This window comes from Balearica regulorum, chromosome 27 (assembly GCF_011004875.1).
Source record: "Balearica regulorum gibbericeps isolate bBalReg1 chromosome 27, bBalReg1.pri, whole genome shotgun sequence".
Taxonomy (NCBI): domain Eukaryota; kingdom Metazoa; phylum Chordata; class Aves; order Gruiformes; family Gruidae; genus Balearica; species Balearica regulorum.
The window spans coordinates 4,310,684-4,328,205 of record NC_046210.1 but is presented as its reverse complement, the minus strand read 5'-3'; positions in this window follow the sequence as shown (position 1 = coordinate 4,328,205).

The window sequence follows — 17,522 nt, the reverse complement described above, 5'->3', positions numbered from 1 at the left end:
TAAATCTGTTCCATTAATTTTGCTCAAAGTTTTCTCCATGGGCAGAAAGCATCCCTTTGGATTTGATCGGAAGTCAAACCAAAATGACTATTATGGCATTGCATTTTGTTGCCTTTTAGGGAAAAAGAGATGTTATGAACTGGTTTATTACTGCTTTTTCCCCTGTTGAGTAAAGACTGGGAAGGGGGGAACAGATCATGGTTTTATACATAGGGAAAACTTACTGTAAAAGAAAACATATGGTTAACAGAGGTGCTTGGGTGTTTTTATCGTCCTTTTAATCTTCTGAGAACAAGGGAATGGTGTTGAACAGCAAGCAAGGAGGGGCGTATCGAACTCTGTAACAGAACCTTGATGCACAGATTGGTTTAAATCCATTTAGCCAGTATGCAAAATAAATCCTGGCTTTATAATCAAGCAGTGATAGCATTTGACTTAATACTGACATTCAAGCAATGCAAACTTTTACAGACTACAGTGATTCTCATAATACATATTGGTTACCTTAAAAATCAGGATATTTAGATGAGAAAAAGTTTGCATTCACGGAGGCATTTACGAGCACGTACAGAAAGCCTTCTGAAGCAAAATACCCGGTTTTAATTTAAAGCACATTCCCGCAACGTTCGTTTCTGATCTATAACCAGGCGCAGGTGGACAGCACTCCTGCTACGTTATCCTGAAGGTGACCTGAAGGTTAGAATGAGTCAGGGAAATCACTCGAAAATGTTGCCTTTTTTCGGATGAGCAACTGATCCCTTTTCCTATCAATCTCCACTTTGGAGATGTTGAAGTGCAGACTGCTATTTCTGCTTATAGAGAAGTTTTTGCCTCAAAGTTTAACAAAGGAGCATTGCTACTTCGGAGCAAACTGCAGCCTGATGTCTCAGGCTTTGGAGCAGCAGGGAAGGAACAGGCACTCCCACAGGATCGAAAAGCAGCGGCATTGATTTTCTTCTTGATTAGACGCTATTGACAAACCTGCATTAAAGAAATAAAGAAATTCTATAGCAGGATGAGACGAAGTTCTGCAGCTTCCTTAAAAAGAAAAAAAAAAAAAAAAAGGAAACCAGATACAGAAGGCGGAGTTGCACAACAGCCTGACTGCTTCCAGATAAAGGAGTTTAAGATATAGCCAATGATAATGAATTAACATGAATATCTTTTAAAAAATGATAGAGTCAGATGAGTGGAAGAAAAGAGGGGGGGTTTTTTGGGTGGTTTCTTTAGGTTATAGAGAGTCGAATGAAGAGGACTGGGCAGGTAGTACAATGCAGTTGGTTGGAACTATTTAAAAAATTATTTATCAGCTTAAAGGGCGCTTACCTTGGTAAGTGGCTGCTTATTTTTAATATAAGCCTGAATTAAGCTTAAGAAATTGAAGCCTGATCAGGTCTTAGTGATATCCGTGCAAGGAGGGCAAACGGTGACATCAGAAGGAGTTTTGTCAGAGTGAGAAAAGAGTAAGGAAATGGGAATTTGGTCCACTTTTTATGTTCCACACCACAATGGGGTGGCTCTCCAAGCCAAGGGTGTTATACCGATTTTTGTCAGCTGAAGACCTCGACGTCCTAGAACCTTATCCGGTCACCATAAACTTACAATAAATAATAGCCCAGATAATCAGCTGGAGTAAATTGGTCTCGTTCCAGCAGAGTCAAGGGAGCAAGGACGGGCGTTTCAGTCCTGATAATATTTATATAGCGACAGATGAAACCACTTTTTGATTTATGCACTAAGAGCCTAGTCCTGTCCGGTGTTGGATGCTTCTTGAAAAAGCCTTTAAGTCCCCAATTCCTAAGGAAACCCAGAAGCGATCAGCATGCACAGGAGTGCACAGCACACTGCAGGATCGGGCCATCCCAGGAATAAGCGGGGCTGGTGTCCAGCTTCACGGGAACCTGAAATTTTAAAAGGGTTTACTTATTTTTTTTTGGTTTGTTTGTTTCTTTTTGTCATTCCTTCGGGATCTTGCGATATGAAAAATCGGATTCTGTGGGGTGTTTAATGGCGGGTTATCAGGAGCGTGCCGGGCTGGCTAACGCAGCGACGGCGAGCTTTTCGATAGCGTGCCACAGCATCGAATACAAAGGTCCTAGTAGGGAATGCTTCTGCTTTGAAAAATTTGTATGTTCGTTTTCTTTCTGTTCTAAACTGGAGTTTCTCGAGGCAGAACTGTAACACAATAACATTTCCCTAACGCGTCCCGTCGTCATTCCCATTCAGCCAGCGGTCGTGTTTCAGGACCTTAAATCAAACATTTCCAGACACTTGCATTATTTTCTTCACGCAGAAACGCTTTGTGTTGCGTTTGAAGATAACAAATTCCTGAAAGCACAGTCCTAGGGCAGCTTTTGGCATTCAGTTTACCAGCGAATGAACATTTCTTGCAAATTCCTACAGCTCGCCCCTGAGCTCACGGCTGCTGTTCGCTTTCCCCGATTTATTTGCTGCAAGGTAAACGTACAGACCTCAGTTTCCTTCAGTGCCAACACCAAGAGTGACCCCACAGCTACAAGCGTACTTCAGTCATTTACCGACTTTAAAAAACTAAACATTTACTGCACCGCCTGCATTTTTCAGCGGTGTTTTCCTTCCATTTCCTTGCATTTTGAAAACGCTGCATTGCGCGCGCGTTTCATAACTTCTGTAACGCAACGTTCTCTTTCATGGCCACCTCCTGCCTTGTTTCAAAGGACCAATTCTCTAGCTCGTGTGAATTCACAAAGGACCAGCGATGCCGAATTACTCCGGTGAAGGACTTAGCCTAGAGTCTTATGATTAATAATAGAAAGATATTCAAGAAAAGTTTCAGATCCTGCTAGAAATTACTGCAGCTTTCTCTGGCGTTACGTGGGATAACGGCCTTCGCTCGGGTCAGAGGGAAAGGGAGATTTTGTGTCTCCCTCTCTGTGACAGCCATTCCTGTCCCCAGTTTTCCACAAGAACGTTCAAGCAACGTACGGAGCCCTTGACCAGCAAACCCCCGTCCATGCTACTTGAACTGGGCGTGGAACCTTCTTGAAGCTGCTCCTTGACCAATTAACTGCAGACCTGTGATGAACTTGCTACGTGAAAAGCAGATTCAGCACACAAACGAACCGTGACCCTTAATGACAACATTTCTGAAGCGATGGCCACGTACATTAGACAGATACTGGAAAACTTGGTTCCTACCAGAGAATTGCTTTGTAGATTCCCGTATCAGAGAAGCCCAAACCTGACAAAGCAGAAATAAGGCTGCCTAGAACAGCTTTTTTATTAAGGCAGAAAGAGTTTGGAGGTGAAGGTTAAAGAAATAGAGACAGAAGCAAACTTGCACCTACTCAAGAAGAGTGTCCTGGTGCTCCAGTAGAGTTTCCTGATGCTCCAGGAGACTGTCCCAATGCTCCAGAAGAGTGTCCTGGTGCTCCAGAAGACTGTCCCAATGCTCCAGATGGATATTCAGCCCCAACGAATATCCCACGCAGCCTTTGATAAGAACAAAAAGTACTAATTTACCCCTGGGCTGAAAAACGGGTTCGTAGCAGAGATCCATCCGCAGAGTTTACATGGTTTAAAACAAGTTTCAGTGGGTTGTTGCAAATTAATTTGTCAGAACAGGGCTTGATGAGGGGGTACGCGGTGGGGGAGTCAGGGTGTGACTGCACATCTAGAGGTTGCCTGGGGTTGGAACAGCGTCGGGTCCGGACCTCACGGCTGAGGTCCGTTAGCTTAAATTGCCTTGACTCTTTGGTTAAAATTCAAAGCAGAGTTTCTCGATCCCGTGGTGAACTACGTGCTGAATTTCACATGTGACATCTTTTAAAAGCCGTGACTCGAACAGGAATCGTGCGCTGCTGAGAAAACGCATGTCATAACGTTGAATGGTAGGATTAGCAGGATGGCAGAGGCGTGAGATGGCATCACGCACTGACGTTCTCTAATCATTCGTTAAGAAATGGTGGAATTCAGGTTTTCTGATGTCTCTTGGAAAATTTGTCTGTATTCAAGGTATTAAATCACCCAATTCTGCCTTTTGTAGAACCGGCCGATTCAGGCACACAATAGACCAGACACTGCAAAGATCAGCTCTGAGCCACAGCCCGGGCAAAGAAAAACTCAAATTTAATTGCTTTAGATGAAAGGCAAAGGAAGCAAGATGGCTTTGTTCCCTTGATGCTTCTATGCTCTGCCTGGTTTTATGGCTCACTGGTCATTTTTTTTTTTCCTCCGTGTATTGTCTGATGTTTCAAACTGAACGATCGTGAAAGTTGCCGTCCAGAAAATAGCACAGGTCAGGATAGCAATCTTTCAGTGATAAAGTGATCAAAAATAGCTCTTCCTACCTCGTTTTGAGAGGTTTCTTCCCTAGCCCTCCCTTTCTAAAAATATAACTTTGAAAAATGGCCGCAATGCTTCCTTTTATGACCACTTTTCCTGGAGTCATACATACCATATGACAACGCTGCCATAGGGCAAAACTATTTCTAGAGTGCTGCTTCCAAGGAATGACGGAGAAAAATTACTGCGGGCTGGACATCAGAGAAAGTTAGGCGCAGCCACGGCTAGCTTGACATCGGTTATCACAACACATACGTCACGCTAGCAGTTAGAGCCCTTATTGGGATAGAAATCCCATTTTTCAGTATGTTTAGGATGGGTTTTTTTCAAAATGCCTCCTCTCTGGAGTAGTTTGCTCAGAACACCCTGGGCGTGACACATAACCTGAAACTCGGTGGATTTTAACACAGCAAACCTGCTGATGGTGAAAACGGGCTGAGAGCTCGGGGTAGCATCTAGGCTCGGAGGTGGGGAGCTCTTGGGCAGATTGAGAGCAAATATAAACCAGTGTTGCTCCACTAATTTCGGAGAGATGCCTACGTTTGCTCTAGTTGGGAGTAAACCCTATAATCTATGAGGATTTATGCTTATAACGCACGGACCGAACTCCGCAGGCAGTTACTAGACGATATACGGCAGCTATTACCGATTTGTTTGTGGGCTTGGCTCCTCCATATACGTCGGTGTTTATCTCCTCTGGTTACCGTCACTCTGCTTCTCCACTCAGCTTTTCTTTAGTCCCGATTACTCAAAGAGCAACTCCTGCTTCTTCCTTGTGACATTTGACTTTTCTTTCTTTTATTGACTTGTTTTTAACCTAGACAAAAAAGTGCACTTAAATATGGATGATTCTTATTTCTGAAATAAAAGTCCTGATGCAAGGAAACATGTTCTCCCTGCTAGTCTAATTTGTATCTAGGTTAATTGCTCTCAAGCTGGATGTTTAATTGATTTGTGTAGAGAAAGCCAATGAAAGGCTGTAACTCAGTGACGGCTCTACATAACTGCAGTGACTCCTTGTTTTCCTTTTAATTAGTGCTAAAGGAAGAGTCTACCTTGCACTGAGATCTATTATTTAGGCGCTATATATATAAAGTTTATTTTTCTGACGTAGACCTCCACCGTAAACGTTGAACAGAGCTGAAGAGGTTTTTCAGGCAAGAATGTTTAACAGCAAAATTAAGAAAGAAGGGATGATTAACGTAGTCCTGCTTGGAGGACTTACCTCGTGCGAAGGCTTTATGGGTGAAAAATCTGAGAATTTCATGATACGAATATATGAATTATCAGTTTGGCCAAGGAGCTCAAAGGAGCCGGGGCAACCTCGTCGTTCCGCTTGTCTTTGAATTGCGATAGCATGGTGGCGTTTCATCTCCCTGCTACGACTTGCTTAAGCTTTCCGGACAAAACAAACGCGAGATTCAGATGTTCCTCCAAGAGCATATCAAATATTGCTGGAGGAGACCCGCACGATAAACTGCAAATCTTCAAATTGTGCGAGGGCCTCAGTTAAATACAGGTGGCCCTTTGTGGCTACTGGACCAACTTTCTTATCCGTGGTCACAAAATGCAACGGCAGAGTCCGCGTTTTACCGCGTCATCTCTTGAAACCGCCCGCGGTCCGAGGCGATTGCCCTATGGTTTTGTGATGGAAACGCGAACTCTGTGCATGAAGCTCATGATCTTTGCTTGAACCACGTCAACTGGGTAAGGAATTACGGGGATGGGCTTGTTCCTTACGTTTTTAAAGCTACGCACAGAAATCTGAGCTGCTTTTTGGCTGGAATGTCAGTTCAATTTCTCCAGTCTTATAACATCTAAAGAGTATTCTTGGTAGAAATAGCTGTAAGCTGATTAGGAGGGAAGCAATAAATACAAATCAAATTGAATCATGAAAACACTCACAGTAGGAAAATCAATAATTTTAGTAATATATTTTGCAAACTCATTTTATTGTAAAAAATAGATACAGCTTCTTTGAAGTCTTGATTAAGCAGGAACTATAAGTCTTCCTTTTTGTCTCAAGGTCCTCAGCTGGAGTAAAATTCAGAAGTTTTTAAGCAAGTTTAAAATCAATGGTGTCAGTTTGTACTAGGTAAAAGCTGGAGCGTACAGAACGTGCACAAAGGACAGCCTAGGAAGGCCATCCATCCTGATGGGATGGAGTAGAAGAGAGATGTTTATAGGGAGCTGCCTGTGGCAGTTCTGAAATGATTCCATAATGTGATTTAAAAATGGAAAAAAACAAAGGTAATTTTTAGTGCCCCCTTTTTTTCTTTTAAAATCAATGACTGTTCTGGACAGCTGTACATTTGATTATATCAGTGACTCTAAGTCTGTGATAAGACAGGAGCTTGTTTTTCATTTGGAATGGAATGAAAGGTCATCAAAAATGTGTTTTTCTAAATTTGCCAGCATAAGATGTAATTCTATATTCCTTGAAACCGTTATATTCATTGGAGCCCTTTCATGGCTTTGAGGCTCCAGCATTTCTGCTCTGTAAGTATTTGGCTAGCTGATCCTCTATCAGCACGCTCACCGCTCAGACTACTTTCTTTCTTACCCCCCGTAGAGGTGAGTGGGAAAAGGACCTACAGGGGCAGAAAACATATCAATATCCAGAAAGTCGAGTGACCTTCAGTAACGCTGTGGTCACCGCGATGCTGCAAGACCACGGCACGCAAACTTGGTGGAATTCGCTGCATTGCTTTCTTTTTCATTTCCAAGCTTCGGATTAGCATCGTCTCTCAACAACTGGCTCCCTGTCAATTAAATGCATTTAGAAAACACTTTGAGAGAAGAATTTAAAAGTTATCACCTGTAAATTTCAAGGTCGGAATATTCTGCATCGTCATTTGAAACGCTCCTTGCCTTGGCAGTGCAGGTTATGCCTGAAATTTTGTCGGATGTAAAGTCTGTAGGCTTTAGAATAAAAAAATAAAGCAAACAAAACTCTCCCAACCGATCTCTTAACCCGATTTTCTTAAATAGCCAATGGGAATTATTTAATGTTTGTGGAGAATGAGAGAAAGCTTTATCTAATAATCTCATTTCTTCTGATACGCCACAGTCTGCTCCCTCTCCATCAGTGCATCCTTTTCCCCGGGTCTCTGCCTTGCAGTGACCTCCGTTATTATGCCAGTAGCTGAAATTGCAACAAACTTCTTCCAGTGGCTCACACTGGTTTTTCTACTGATTTTTTTTCTTGCTATGTCAATGCAACGTCCTTGCCTATCAACAGCAGAAACAACACCCGTTCTGTAGATGCTGCTGTTCCCTCTTAGTCCCCCATAAATTTAATCATGTGCTATTATTTCAGCTGTGTCCGATAGTTAGAATTTCATGACGTGAAACAGAGATGGTGCTGTGGTCCCAGTTTATAGAAAACTCCACCCCGCGACCACCATAACGTTTCTCACCTTTTCCTCGTCCACGGCTCTCCCCGGCTCAGCACCCCCCGGTCTGTGCCCCGCGGTACCGATTACCCAGGTCACACAGCTTTGCCTTCGAAGGGAATCCACTGGAAGTTTCCCTACGGTCGGGCTGGGGCAGGTAGTGGGATGGCACTGGGATTTTAATGGTCCTTTCCATCAACAAACCTCAGCTCTGCTATGACAGATCTTGCGCTGCCATACATCAGTCTCCTAAACTAGCTTCCCCCCCCACTTTTAGCTTTTTCTAAATGAAATTACCTATTCTGCAATCCCCATCATTCGGGGAATACAATCCTTACACGCTATTTTGTTGGAGGCATTAATCTGATATCCCAGAGCGAGTGGTAACAAACCCTTCAGGAAGGGGCGTGATGCATCACGCCGTGCAAAGGAGCAGCCACACCGGGACGGGCTGTGGCATCGGCGATCGGAATAGACTCTTCCTGCTCAGGCCAGGGAAAATCAGGAATAAATTCATGCCCTTGCCAGAGTGACACGCTGCAGAACCGCAGCGGAAAGAGAACAAAGTCCCAGGGGTTGGCTGCTAACGTCAGTGGCACCAGCGCGAATGAGAGCAGCCTCCTGCCCGGAGCGCGGGAGCCTGGCGAGCCGATGAGCCGGGCGGAATTGCATGCCCTCGTTAGCCCCTGATGAGAAGGAAAGGAAAATAACCTTCCTTTTTAAGCCAGGCTCGGATGAGGACCTTACCCTGGACACACCACGTAGTTGACCTCCCCCAGTTGCTTCCCTACTTTTCCTCGCTACCGCCCTTTTTTCCCCGTCGGACCCCGCTGCCCCGCGCCGCCGCTCGCTCTACACTCCTACTCATTCCTCAGTCGGCGCCGAGAAGCCCCAGCGCCTGTTCCTGGGGGCCTGATCGCTAACTCCGAGCGCGATCGCGCCGTGGGGCGGGCGTGGGATGCGGGGAGCGCGCCCGAGCCCCCAGACAAACGGTGGTGGCAGCGCCGGAGGCACCAGCCCGGGGCAAGGGCTGACCCATCAGATGGAGCAAATTCTGGCCAGTTTTACGGCTCGCAGCACAGCACCGGCGCCCGGAGCCACCCTTCCCCACCGCCTGCTGCTGAAGCTCGGAGAAAACCCCGTCTGGTCGCGTGTGTGCGGGTTAGTCTCGTCCCCCGTGTATTTTTGCCTACCAGGGAGGAGTGGTTCCCGTGCACCGCGGCCGCCTGACCCGTGGGCTGTGATTTGGTGTAGTTGTGCACTTCCTTCCGCTTGCGGAACGGGCGTTATTTGTACAACTGAAATGCAATCCGTGGCGTATTTTTTACGTGCGTGGTGCAAAGTGACAGAGCCTGCCGGCTCTTCCGTGGGACTTGGAACTTTTTCTACGAGCACCTCTTATTTCAGTAACTGTAGTTCTCGTTAATAAAATCTTTAATCCAGTAAGGAGGTTGCACGTTTTGCGTGCTCTCCGAATACGGCCCCTCTTTCCACCTCTGCCACTTCTTCCCTGGGGGCTGTGAAGAACGCACAGCGTTTCATCTTGCTGGGCTTCTGTTCTTGCCTAATGAATATGGAGATCATGAAACTAATGAAACCGTCTTCATTGCAATTTTGAGGTCGCTGGTGAGAATTTCCAGATAGAAGGGAGGTGGGTTTTATCCTCTCTCGGTAACGAGAACAACTCGCGCACAAAGTTCTCCGCTTTAAGTTGCCGCTCGGTGTCATCTCGATCCCCTACAACAAAGTCAACTTCACTCTCTGAGTAGGGTTTGCAGAACCGGCTGCCACGCTGGCGCGCATGCTGGTGATTAAACGCCTTTCAATAAACCAAGGATAACTTAGCGTGGAGTTATTAAAGCAGAATTTTATGGGCCGTAACCTGCCGTCATTCCGTATGCAGAGCTCCTCCCGAGTTCGTCAAGACATCCGTGCCCAGAGTGACGGCGCAGGGGGAACGGCCTTCTGGCTCTCTGCTCGCTCCTCCGACCTCTCCTGGGACCTGAGCGGTCTCAGAGAAAAGCAACCGCACGTGTGCTAGAAAGGCGTGTGGAACTATGCCGTCCAGCTGAGGCTGCTGTCTGCGATATAAAAAAAAAAAGAAAGAAAAAAAGAAAATATTTAATATAATATTGGATTTATTAGACACGTTGACAACCCTAGCAATTTTCCTTGGGAACAAACACCACTTCTCCGTCATCTCTCCAATATTTCTCTCTTCTGCTGACTGGATTACACATCACAGGTGCTGCCTTGTGCATAACTTGCTTGTAGAACCACACGAATGCTGTTACGAACATAGACTGGTGTTCCCAGTGCTCCTAGCGTCCACCAAAAATGATCGTAGGATCCACTGGCTGTGTCAAATAAAGTCTGTATTTGAAAAGAAAAAAAAAAAAAGAGCTTTTTCTTCTCCTGAATATTTTGTAACATTATTACATCATCCCCACCGCTCCCCTCAGAAGTAGGGATGAGCAGACATCTCGTTACTTTACACACAAACAATACGGTATAGAAAATCTAGACTTTGAGTGCAGGTCCAGGATCGCTTCGAGCTGCCCCCAAGAAACCGCCGCTCTGCTCTTCTGCATCCCCAGCAGCGCATCGCTGCCCCTGGGGCTCTGAGTTAATAACTCCACCGTGCAGCGGCCAACAAACTCATTTGTTTACTCTGGTGTGGTGCATTTATTAGATCGTAATGTTCTCCACCTCTTTGCTAACCCTAATTATAACGATTTTTTTTTTTTTTTAAAAAAAGTTCTCCCTGTGAGTTTAGTGGTTCTGGAAGGGTTTGTAAAAGGGGGATGAACAAATTGGTTGGATTGAGTTTTTAGTGCATTCTCCATCATAAGCCAAACCCAGCCCCTTCTAGTCCCTGATTTTCATTGTTTCAGCTAATTGTTTGAACAGGTCATTAAATCAAAAGATGCAATACGAAATTTTCTGTCGAGATGAAAGGCTGTAATGAAAAGCTAATGATTCTCATCAGTCGTCTGGCTTCGCTCGTGCTTTGTCCTGATACAGGCTGGTCACAGGGAGAAATAACTCTGGGATTAACGCCAAAGCACTTTGCCTTGTCCAAAAGAAGCCTTATGAGCATTTTGCATCGGTGAGGATGACTGGTTTCACACCCAAAGTGTGTGTCTGCTGCCCTCAGTGCCCAGTTTGTGACCAACATGCTCGTACAACTTCTTTTAGGCATGAATCCTGCTCACAGAAATAGATTAATAATATTTATTTACTGTCTGGAGGAATCCCCATCCTCTTTCCTGCCACTTCTTGGCTCTTTCCTTAATCCCATACCTTTTGCCGTTAATAAAAGAGAAAAAGGTGACGGCTGGCACCTTTTTAAGCATTGCCTCTGTCCTCGATGCTGCCGTGGTCCTCTCCAGGGCAGCTCCGGCAGAGTCCCTGGGGCTGGCTGTGGGTGTGGGGACCACCTGCCCTCCCGAGATGGGGAGATGATAGAGAACCGCCTGCCCTCCCCAGATGGGGAGATGATAGAGAACCGCCTGCCCTCCCCAGATGGGGAGATGATAGAGAACCGCCTGCCCTCCCGAGATGGGGAGAACCACCGCTGCCTTCCACAGGGACTCGTGCTGAGGAGCCCATGTTTATCTTATTGTTGATTAAGGCTGAGAATAGCCGCTCTTAGCGTTAAAATATGAATGCCAAGAACCGGTTTGCTGTTGTTTTGGGTTTGGGGTTTTTTTTTTCCTTCTGCAGAAAGGGTTGGATTCTTTTCAGATTGCTATTTTTCACCCACAGGAACTGCGTTACCTCCTTTAGACATAGAAAGGAAACCTTCTACATGCCAGATCTCCTCTTCGTTTGCAGTTTTTAACATCCTTGCATACTAGGGAAAAATGCCTTTTAATTAGGATGGAGATGTTTGGAAAGCAGTATGGACAGGAAGGGAGGCCGGCTCATTCGGAGCAGCTACGTGCGATAACTCTGTGTGGGGGCTCAACGTAACCTTCAAACGTCGTTCTGCACTAGCAGAGGGATAGTCGGTAAGTATCGATGGAGCCTCATTTCTTTTACAGAGCAGCAATCAATAGGTTTCAGAGGTCAAGGAAAATACGTACGCGCTGCTTCAATTTTTCTTCTTAAATAAATAACGCGGTTGGGACTGGCAGTGACAAACCAAGCGGGGCCGGTAACAGCCCCCCGCGCTGGGCGAGCTCTGGTGCCCTGGCAGCCCGCGCCAGCTTTCTCATCGCATCCCGCGTCTGGAGCCTCGCTGTTTCCCACGGCGAACTGCTGCACCCCCGCAGCGTGCGAGAGACCCCCAGTCCCTCAGGCAGAACGGCAGTGACTTGGCAGTGCGCCGCACTCCTGGGAAGATTTTAAAAGATTCACCTTGCTTTCTCCTTCCTTTTGTTACCCGGCAGAGCAGCACGTTCCTCGCCCCGAATCCCGCATTCGTGATTTTATCTGCACTTCGGGCTATTTAAATGGCACGGTCGCTAGTAAACCTCCTTCACAAACCAGTGCGGTTAGGGATGCGTTTCACAGATGAGACATTTCCCTTCGCCCACATCCAAAAACTCACCCGCGTGATGGAAATCTCAGAGGATAAGTGACTTGACCGAGTCCAACCGGTAAGCCAGCACCCATGGCCTGAACACCGGAGAGGGACCCCGTTGTCCACCCTGCTTGTCCTCGGGCTTCACTTCTTCCCTCCTGTTCTTCAGAAGCTGGGGACTCATTTCTATTTTCTACGCCTTTATTAGACTCTCTCAACATCGTTCCCTTTTCAGAGCAATTTTCTCTCGCAGAGTCATTTCCGTTTGCTGCAGGTAATTGTGCCACCTCACCGGAGCGGTCTGGGAGGGTTTATCGCCTTTTGTTCAGGCCGGGCGATTTGGGAGCAAATTGGGTGCTTAACACGGCTGGTTGAAAAGCAGGATTAAAATGTGCCGGCAAAAGGCTCGCTCTGCGGAAAACCAAGAACCAGGGAAGTTCATGGAGTAGAAATGCATTTCTGGCGGGGGGACGGCATCCCGCGGTGCTTGGCGGGACGGATGGGCTTCAGGCTTTAGGCTTGACCTGAGGCTTTGCCCGGCGCGTTGAGCTGAGAAATACAACTTGAACCTCCCCACGTGTGACACGTGAGAGGAACTCGCTGTCTGGGAGGGGGTGAGTCCCCTACTCCCCCTACCTGAAAACACCTCTTTGTATCAGGGCATTTTAAGGCAATTTATGTTTAATATGAAAAATAACTAGGTTTTACCTGTAGAGGGCGAGTAGGGGAAAAAAAAAAGAAAGAAAAAAAAAAAAAAAAAGACTTTCTACCAAGGTTCAGGTTAAGGGACACCCCCAGCAGCAAGAAACCCACTTGGCGCCTTTCTATAGGTTTGAGCGTTGCTGCCGTCGTGGATGGGTACGTGGGTCACCCCTCTCCCTCGTCCGTCCGCACGGCAGCCTGTGCTGGAGCTTCTCCTTCCAAAACTCTCAGGAATTAAACACGGCCGAGTATTCGGTTCATTGGTGTGCTCTGCACCGGACAGCTTTCCAGGCTTTTTTTTATGTTCCACCTTCAGAAAGCTAGGCAGAAAGTGGGAAATCCTCGATGCGCGGTTTGTGAACGTGGAAGTTAACAGGGAGAAGCGGATTGCAGAAGAAAGGCGGCTGCCTGCAGAGGGGTGCTGGGGGGGGGCACATGCTTAAATTCCTGGGGGTTTTATACGTTTTATCCTTAAGAAACTGTGAAAAACGCCTGGACTGAACAGCTGAGTGGTGCTGCTGCACATCTTACAGACGTGCGTGAATCAGAAGATGGTGAGAAGAGAGGTGTGGAGGATGTTCTGGATAATGGATGTCTAAGTGATAATGGGCTTGAAGCATAATTAATGTTAATGGATAGCATTTATATGTAATGCAAGGAACACGTTCTGAAAGACAGATACAAAAATAGATATTTTTTTTTAAGACATGAAGTTTTAAACTCAGAGGACCAGACATCGGAGCTACTATGCAGTTATTTTATGCATTTTATCTACAGAAAACCCTTATTCTTTAGAAGCCTGTGGGGACTGGGAAATGCGTGGCCTAATTTTTTTCACATCTTGACAAACGAGGGATGCTCCATCTACCTGGCAGTGTCATTAGGCTAAAGGGTTTGGGTTTTTTTTACTTTTTTGTGCATTGAAATCCAGCACAAAGACGATCAGAGCCCGAATAATGAAAATAAAGAGGACGAGGTGTCCTGCAGAGGGTACGAACCGTCAGGGAGGAGGTGGTGCTGCCGCCCTTGCTGGCCAGGTATCGCCGGGTGGTTGGGGATGTGCAATAATTCTCCGCTGGTAACAAGAGGTGGAGAGAAAGGTCTGCGTGTCTGTACCGAGAAACGCTTCCAGCTAGGCTGCACAGCTCTGTATTGCTTCCCTTGATTTGTATTCCTTGGGTATAAAGTTATTAATGCTCGCTGTATATTTCCCACCAAATATTTCATGGCTAGCAACTTTCCATGAATATTTACCCTCTGTATTCCAGACTATTTCCCTTCTGTGGCAAACATTTCATTACATTAAATTTTGCTGACTAATGCATAGGGCTAATGATTTCTTCAAAAGAAAAAAGGGCATAGAACTTTATGAGAATATTATGAGGAAAAGGCTTTGTTGTTGTTGTCGTATTGAATTCTTCAGAACTTTAATTTCAGAAAAAACAAACTCAGGTGCTAACCATTGGTACCCTTGCTCAGGGGACTGTATGCTAGCACGCAAGGGTTCCTATTTATTTACGGAAGGACTACACAAACAGGGCTGAAGAGTTTGGTTGTTTTTTTTCAAATTGAAACCCAGGTACTGAGCGCTGGTCCCTCAGCACACCTGGTGCCCAAAAGAGCTTTTATTACTACGCTATTGCATTGCAGACCACAAGATTGCATTTCTTCCTCCTTCCCATAGACAAGCCCACCGGGGAAAAGGCACGCACTTACGACGAGGTGCAGAGGAAGATCACGCTGGATTGGTGAGCTGCTATTAATACGTATGGAAATTAATGTGCCAGACAAATAATTAAAGGCTAAAGTGGTCCAGGAAAAGCAGGTGATAGGAATAACAATAAAGGTCATTTTTTCTGGTGGCTGAATCAGCCTCCTCAGCCCTTTGCCTCTCTATTGATGGTTCCCGTCAGGTTTCTGCCTGTTAGCATTTTACAGTCCCCTTCTGCAATGACCCCAAAGACCAAAGCTTGAGGTGGGATTAATAGGAGCTCAGCTTTAGCACCTGCTGCATTCGATGACTTCAGTTTTGCAGAGCAAATGATGATTAAGTCTTTGGACCTGGCAACATTAATGGCGTAACTTCCTCGATGTGAGCTGGAACAGAATTACCTCAAGCATTAGAGTGGGTGACTGATCCCTAAAGGTCGGAGCACGGAAAGCCGGTGGGGAGCTGTCAAGGCAATTGCCAAAAGCCACCAGGTTTGCGGCAGTCCTACATCTGGGAGTACCCCAAGGAGCAAAAAAATCTCTTTCGCTGCCTGTAAGAGCAGCTTGCTTCAACGGCGCTCCTGAAACAGGGCTGTGATATAAAAGTATGAGCTAACCCTCACTTCCAGAGGGGGTTTTTAGCCCAAATGTGTTCCCTCTTTCTCTCTTCTTCTCTTCTCCCAGATACAGTCTGCCTTCTCTCCTGGCACGTCTGCTCAGCGCTGCGTTAGGGACACTCCGGCAACAAATAATCCCCAAACCCGTGGGAAGAGCTTTAAATCGGCGATGCTTTGCGGGGTGTACCCCGAGCGAGTGGCGTGGCCGGGTACTAACCCCAGGCAACGAAACGGCCGTGGGACGCAGCGACCTCAGCACCGCCGAGGCGGGAGGGAGCGCTCAGCAGCGCCGTGAGTGGGAAGGATGCGATGGCGACCGCATGGCGCCGGGAACCGGGCATCCCCCGGGTGCTCGCGAGGGTCTGCTCTACCCCTCCTGCTCTGCGTGCGGGATGTTACGAAGGGGAAGCTCGTGTCCTAGTTTCTGCCTCTCGGTTTCTTTTCAGTGCGTGTTTTCCCGCAGGAAAGGGGCAGACCTTTCTGGTTTACCTCTCTGGAAACTCAGCGATGCTCCTGGCAGGGATGTACTTGCTCATGCAGTGACCTTCTGCTTTTCCTCTGCTTCTATACTGTATTGCTGCGGCGCATCAGCACTAAAATGTCTTGCCTTCTTTCCTGCCTCCCTGGAAGAAACTCTCCTCTCTGTTGATCACCTCTATTTTTGCTAACCCTGTGTTCTTTCTCTCCTACCTCTGCAGCGGTGCTCAGGTCTCGGGGGACGTCTCTGCTATTGCCAAGTGTGAAAAACATCACGCGCTGAGGAGCGGGGAGAAAGCACACACGTTCGGGTATTACTGCCTATGCCAATTAAAAAAGCACCAAGAGCAGGGACCGTTAGCCACAAACCCCCAGCCACAGTGACCCACTGCCTCGCCGCATTTGCACGTGGCTCATAAAACATCGGGAAGAGAGCAGCTCCCCTAACGCATCGCATCGTGGCAGTGAGACCTGCGTGAGGTCCCCAGCGGACGCTGCCCCTTTGCATTGGGGCACATTTAACTAAAATACCAAGTTGACCATAATTTCTGGATGGCCGGTACCCACTGACAATAACTGCTCGTGGTGCTTACCTCCTTCTATCGCATTTTTCATGACTCAGTCTCAAAACGATTTTTAAAAGGGGGGGGTGTCACTATCTTTAAGCCCCTTCTGCAGACACGGCGATGGAGCTAAGAGAGAATTAGGAAAGAAACGAGCCTTAGGAGCTTCGTGCCCTGCCCGTTAGGAAACGCTTCCATCTGCTGCACAGGGAATCAGCCACAGATTTTCAACCAGAGAAGCTGTTCGGATTCCTTTTGTCAGTGCTGGCATATTTACAGTACTGTGCTGGCACACTGCTTGGGGATTACAGGCAGATCCTCTCCAGCATAGCGGGAACAGGCGCATCACATGCTACATACTCCTGTCTAGAGGCTGTTGGCAAACCGCAACTTGTAGTCAATCAAGGCAGGATTTTATAACCACTTCTCCCCCCACCCCCTGCTCGCATCCCTTATTTTCCTCCTTGCTCTTCAAAGCAGGATGATTCACACGTTATAGTAACCTACATTTGGCTTGGCACCACTTATGGGCTATATATAGATGACAGAGTCACCCTGTTCTTCCTCGTTGATTCATTTTGCTTTTTTCCAGACAGGGAGCAGTGCTGGGTGCCCCGTGGGCTCAGAGAGGAGCTGGGAGGTTCAAAGAGACGTCCAGCATCACATCTTTCATCTGGGTCTGGTCCAGGGCTACGGTGACTGCTAAGATCGGGTGGGTGCCCCCCTATTACAGGGGTCTGTGTTTCTGAACGCCCCAAGTGCTCTCCTTCCAGCAGTCATCTCTCCCCGAGTTGTTTAAATCGAGAGCCTAAAAATACAGCGAAATGCAATCGCACTCATTCGGTGGTATAGTGGGCAGCTTGTTCCCACGGGCGGATGTCGGTGGCTTGTGCGTTTCTGCGTGTGCGTAATGGCTCTGCCGTTATCTTTTGCACCTCTAGAACCAGACCATCCACAAAAGTGTGTCTTTTTTCTTTTCTTTTTTTTTTTTTTAAAAGCAAACTGGCTCAGTTCCTCTTTTCATCTGAAACTGCAGGAGCCTCCTTTGTTTCTGTGGCTGCCCACTGGGAAATGCTGCCCCGGGTCCCCTGAGCCTCATGCCCTGATAGAAAACGACCCACCGACAGCACCGCGGAGGAAAAGAGCCCAGCTGATCTCCCCCTTTCCCCCCCCAGAAACAGCCTCGCTCCTCGGCGGTCACCGTCCG